This window comes from Scyliorhinus canicula, chromosome 3, assembly GCF_902713615.1.
Source record: "Scyliorhinus canicula chromosome 3, sScyCan1.1, whole genome shotgun sequence".
Classification (NCBI taxonomy): domain Eukaryota; kingdom Metazoa; phylum Chordata; class Chondrichthyes; order Carcharhiniformes; family Scyliorhinidae; genus Scyliorhinus; species Scyliorhinus canicula.
Genome location: NC_052148.1, coordinates 242,812,966 through 242,818,965, shown reverse-complemented (window position 1 = coordinate 242,818,965; position 6,000 = coordinate 242,812,966). Strand labels below are relative to the sequence as shown.

The following is a 6,000-nucleotide window of genomic DNA, read 5'->3' as shown; positions in this document are numbered from 1 at the left end:
CCAGCCCCTCTCTCTCTGAGCCCCCATTTCCCAGCCCCTCTCTCCCTGAGCCCCCATGTTCCAGTCCCCCTCTCCCTGAGCCCCCATATCCCAGCCCCCTCTCTCTCTGAGCCCCCATTTCCCAGCCCCCCCCTCTCTCCCTGAGCCCCCATATCCCAGTCCCTCTCTCTCTCTGAGCCCCCATGTTCCAGTCCCCTCTCTCCCTGAGCCCTCATTTCCCAGCCCCCTCTCCCTCGGAGCCCCCATTTCCCAGCCCCCTCTCTCTCTGAGCCCCCATTTCCCAGCCCCCTCTCTTTCCCTGAAGCCCCATTTCCCAGCCCCCTCTCTCTCTCTGAGCCCCCATGTCCCAGTCCCCTCTCTCTCTCAGCCCCCATTTCCCAGCCCCCTCTCTCTCTCTGAGCCCCCATGTCCCAGTCCCCTCTCTCTCTCAGCCCCCATTTCCCAGCCCCCTCTCTCTCCCTGAGCCCCCATTTCCCAGCCCCCTCTCTCTCCCTGAGCCCCCATTTCCCAGCCCCCTCTCTCTCTGAGCCCCCATTTCCCAGTCCCCTCTCTCCCTGAGCCCCATTTCCTAGCCCCCTCTCCCTGAGCCCCCATGTCCCAGCACCCCCCCCTCTCTCTGAGCCCCCATTTCCCAGCCCCCCCTCTCCCTGAGCCCCCATTTCCCAGCCCCCTCCCTCCCTGAGCCCCCATTTCCCAGCCCCCTGTGTCTAAATTAATGCATTAACAGTTTCCAGCCTTGGCAAGTATGTATTACAACATGGGGAATACCATTTAACTCTTTGCTTGCCTGAGGTGTAAAAAACTGGTCACAATGCAGGTTGATATGGAACTTATAGCTACTTTATTTCAGCTCTTTTGCAAGAACAATGAAAATGCGACTGTTGAGATAATCACCATAAACAAAACAATAATTTGGTTTCAGAATTACAATTGCACAAGTACATTACCTGGTTCAACCTAAAAGAAAAGTCTAACAGGAGAACTTTTATATGCAAATTATTGCATTTTAAAAATAGAAGATTGATTTAAATTTAAATATATTTGGCTTGTTTTATTTTGAGAATACCGACGCTCCTGCCTTAAGTCAGGCTTTTCACCCTGGCCAAGTTCTCTGGTGGCATCAATTATAAAGATCATCTCAGGGATTGGGACACTGGCGTGTGGGGTGGGAGGGTGCGGGTAGCATGGGTTCTTTTAATTTCTAGCAGGTTTCCAGTTGATAGCTACAAGTTTCAGTTAATGTCTCTACTGCTTGCAATAGAGTTAGGCCCCAGCAATTGTAACCACTGGACCGCATTGCCATTCCACTGCTGGCCTGTGAAATATTGGCCAGCGAAATGCTTCCCAACAGCAGTTGAGTACAGGGGCTTTTGAGGAGGTGGGGGTGGGGGGCGGTTTCTGGTGATCGGGCACAAGTTAGAGGCAGAAATGAAAGTAAGCAGTCTCAGTAGTGGACAGGGTGTGTTGTGTATTTCTCCTTTGCAACAGTATCTTACTCAGTGCTCCGGTTTCCCCCCACAAGTCCCGAAAGACGCGCTGTTAGGTACCCGAACAGGTGCCAGAGTGTGGCAACTAGGGGATTTTCACAATAACATCATTGCAGTGTAATGTAAGCTTACTTATGACAATAATAACAATTATTATTATTAAACACTGTTGTAACTTGCAATTCAAATTGGCCAGATTATCAGCACTCACAAACAGGCGCCGGAATGTGGCAACTAGGGGCTTTTCACAGTAACTTCATTTGAAGCCTACTTGTGACAATAAGCGATTTTCATTTCATTTTCATTTCCTAATGTGTACAAATGTAATGGCCTAGCTAATGGTTACAGAATCAGATGATCATAAATAAATGTTAATCATCGCTAGTTGACCTAATATAACTGTGTTAAAATACATTGTAGAAATATATTACACTTTTGGAAACTATCCTGGACTCCTCAATCAATTGACCTGCAGAATTCCCCGTTGCTGCACCTTGAATCAGTACTGGACGATTTTGAATAATCAGCACGAGGTTCATGGTCATGGTCTGTAACAGAGATGGAACAAATAACCCTTTAGCATCACTGCAAAAGCAAAATACTGCAGAAGCTTAAATCTGAAATCAAAACAGAAAATGCTGGCAATTCTCAGCTGACTTGACCGCATCTGTGTAGAGTGAAGGAGGTCACTGTTTCAGGTCAATGATCTTTGATCACGACTGGAAAAAGTTCAAGGTCCAGGTTCTATACAGGCTCCAAACAAGAGGGGGGGGGGGATAGAACAAAAGAGAGGGTCTGTGATAGGGTGGAATAACAAATGCGATGATGCTGCAAGACAAGAGGAGGTGGCAGTGGGACAAGTAAAGATATAAATGATGGATCGAGAGGAGGCGAAAGGGGAATAATGAAATCAATACCAACAGGTGCTGCCTGAGAAAGTGGGAACAGTGGTTATGATCTGAAATCGTTCAGGTGAATGTTGAATACGGAAAGCTGTCAGGCGTTGGAGGCAACCCAATGCAGATTGAGCGACTGGTTTGCAGAACGCGTCCGTTCAGTCTGAAAGCGTGACCCCCAGCTTCTAGGCCCCTGTCATTTTATTTCTCTGCCCCGTTCCCACTCTGTCCTTGTCCTCCTCTACTGTTCCAATGAAGCTCAACACGAGCTTGAGGAACAGAACCTCATCTTTTGATCAAGTACATTGCAGCCTTCCAAACTCAACCAAAGGAGAGGATAAAAAACTCAGCAGCGGTGCTGGGGAGGACGCAGCGCTACCAGGGACTGGCTGAAAACAGAAAGGGTTTTCTGTTCGGTTCTGAATCCTGAAGCCCTTGCATGCCTCTTTACAGCTTTGTGGGGGTGCTGTTCTATATGGTCTGTTAACACAATATGCAGCTTTCAACGCCCTTCAGTGGGCAGTAATAATTGCAGTAGCGCCCTTTTGGCAGTAATTTCAGTTTATTGCATGTTGGAGTTCCCATCATCCTCCCAGGCCTCCAGTTCCTAAGTTTTCTTTCTTGCTCTCCACTAGCTTCCAATGACATCCTGGTGGAGGCAGACTTCTGATTATAGACAGGTGGCTAACTGCTGATCTTTACTGGTTGGCTTATGACTGCTTGCCATGGATGGTTGTGTTTCAGCTATCTGCAGGTAGCAACGAGTTGGTTTAGTTCTTAACTTGTCTAGACTTTGGTGCCCAATTCTGGACACCTGTGGCGATTGTCCCTTTAAGGGCAACACAGCAGAGTATGGGTCACCTGGCCATCTTTACATCTGGCAACGAGGATAAAGTATTCTGACATTGCCTCTGGCCTGACACCTGTGAGTATCCTGTTTTAATCGAAGTCTAAAAAACAAGTACTTACCAGAATGCCACTCTTTGGGCAAATAGATCCATTTGACTCCTCCAAGGAGGACTAGACACAATACCTTGAGCATCTTGGGTATTATTTCCAAGCAAACAAAATAGGAGAGGAGCAAAACACAAAGCGATTCTCCGAAGTGTTTGGTAAATTCAGACCTATAATCTTATTCACAGTCTTACTGCCCCAAGCATGCCCAACTCCAAATCATTTGATGAGTTTATGGATTTAGTGAAGGCTCAATTGGAACCTCAACCATCAGTCATATTCCAGAGATTCAAATTTAATTCAAAGGTGAGAGCCCCAAGCAAATCAATTGTGATGTACTGGCAGATTATTCTGACTTTAGAGCCACCCAAAATGACACGTTATGGGATAGGTTAGTCTGTGGAATGAGCAATGACGCTATTCAACACAGATTGCTTGGAGAGGTCAGCTAATTTTAAAATGAGCAATGGAGATAGCTCTGAAAAGGGTCCACAAGAGCTGCAGAGTGCGCAAAATGGCGCTATTCATCAGCTAGGGTGAAGCAGCTGCAAAGCGGGCAACAACACAAACAAGTACAGAATAGGCAATCAGTCAGTAATAGTTAAAGATGAATGTTACTGATGTGGAGGTAACCACACTCCTGATCATGTCGGTTTAAGGTTTTATTGTCGCAACAGAGGACATTTGATAAAGCAGTGCAAAGATAAGTTAAGATCACTGAGTAATCGCTCAACCAAGATGTTACAAGTCTAGAATGTGGAAGTGCCTAGAACAATGGGCGGGATTCTCTGTTGGCTGATGCCGAAATTGGCAAACGCGATCGGGCGTCCATTTGACTGCAAATCGGAATTCTCCAGCACCTTGACAACGACATCAATGCGGTCCAGAACGCGTGTACAGTAAACACCGTTTGCATGTCATTAGTGGGCCTGACCCAGTATTCTCCGGGGCCTCCGCGATTCTCCATCCCCGATGGGCCGCGTTCCCGACAGCACGGTTCACTTGTGCTTTTAAAAATCGTGAAGCCGTCATTGTGGCTGATGAGGGAGAGAGAGGAGGTGGATACAGAGAGCGTAACTGCTGGCAGACACTGGCCTTGCTGGCTGGGGTAGGAGGGGCGGGGGGGGGGGGGGTACAGGGGAATGGGCCAAGTGGCCGGGGTGACCCCCATGGGACTGGGGCGGTGTCCAGGCACGGACCAACGTTGCCGTGACCTGCAAGGGAGCTGCGCACCCACTGACCACCCCTGGTTCTGTAGACTGCCACCGGCCATATGGGTGCCCCACCCCACCCCCACATCCCACTTTCCGCCATACCCTCCTCCACCTGGCCGCCACCCTCCTGCAGGGCATCATGCAGCCCACCCAGAGCAACGCCCACTGTAGCCTCTACGGGGGCGTCGGATGGGGGCCGCGGAACGTACCGCTGGAGAGGGCAGCATCAGCCAACAGTACCCTGGCATCAGGGATGGATGCCAGGGCCAGAGGCCCCATGGTGCCTGGCACCAACGGGGCCATGGGCGCGGAGATTGGGGGGGGGGGGGGGACATTCGGGTGCAGAGCCTGCATTGCCAACTGGAGCTACCTGTAGATGGTTTGACCTGGTTGGGCATGGGGGTACGCACCATGTTAACATGTCAGCCTTTCACCCCCTGCAGACAATGGATATTGTAATTCAACCAGCAATGGTGGCCTTCCTACTAGTCGTTGCAGCCCTGGCAGATGTCCTGCGACTGTACGACCTGATGCTGCTTGAGGAGGAGGAGGATGCTGCAGCAGCGGAGGGTACAGCAGTGGAGCGTGCTGCACAGGGATAGGAGGCAGCCGCCCAATAGGCCGAGGAAGTGCCGCATGAGGCCTTGCGTACACTGGCAGCGCCTGTCATTCGAGGACCTGCCGGCCTGGGCATGCCGAAGACGCCAACTGAGCAGGGAGACAGTGTGACATATCTGCCAGATCATGGCGCACCTGGCACCACGGGGGTAAGGGGGAGATCACCGCTTCCGGTGACCGTCAAAGTGACAGTTGCCCTGAACTTCAACATCACGGGGTCCTTCCAGGCGCGAAGTGGGGGCCTGTCCGGGACCTCACAGACCTCAGTGCACAGGTGCATCCACGCCGTCATGGACGCCCTATGTGCCCAGGTGGCTCAATACATCCATTTCAATGTTGACAGAGCCTACCAGGGTGCCCAGGCAGCAGGGTTCGATGGGATGCATGCTGCCCTACGAGCACCGGCGAATGACGGACTGCTGTACACAAACTGAAAGAGATTCCACTCAATGAACGTGCAGCTGGCATTTAACCATTAACTGCGCATCATGCACGTCTGCACCTGATACCCGGGCAGTCTGTACAACTGCCTTCATCTTGGTGCGATTCCTGACATGTTTGAGATGCCTCCCTGCTGAGGGGTTGGCTCCTGGGTGACAAGGGCACTGCAGTCGGGGCTGATGACACCTATCCGGAGGCCACAGACCGCTGGGGAAACGCGCTACAACGACGTCCATTCAGCGACCAGGAGCATGATCGAGTGGTGCTTCGGCCATCTGAAAATGCGTTCTGGTGCCTGGACCGCTGTGGATGGGCCCTCCAGAATGAAGCTGAGAGGGATGCCGCATCGTGGCGGCCTGCTGCATCCCCAACAACATCGTGCAGCAGAGA

At 51.0% G+C, this 6,000-nt stretch overlaps 1 protein-coding gene across 2 annotated transcripts in view; it reads right to left on the bottom strand.

Moving 5' to 3' along the window:
• Positions 1-1,363: 1,363 nt before the first annotated feature.
• The window catches only part of LOC119963412 (mitochondria-localized glutamic acid-rich protein), a 46,290-nt gene continuing 41,653 nt past the window's right edge, over positions 1,364-6,000 (bottom strand). For both annotated transcript variants that reach the window (XM_038792489.1, XM_038792488.1), the window contains one exon: positions 1,364-2,035. The gene's annotated coding sequence lies outside the window, so the exon portion shown is untranslated. The remainder of the gene's footprint in view (positions 2,036-6,000) is intronic.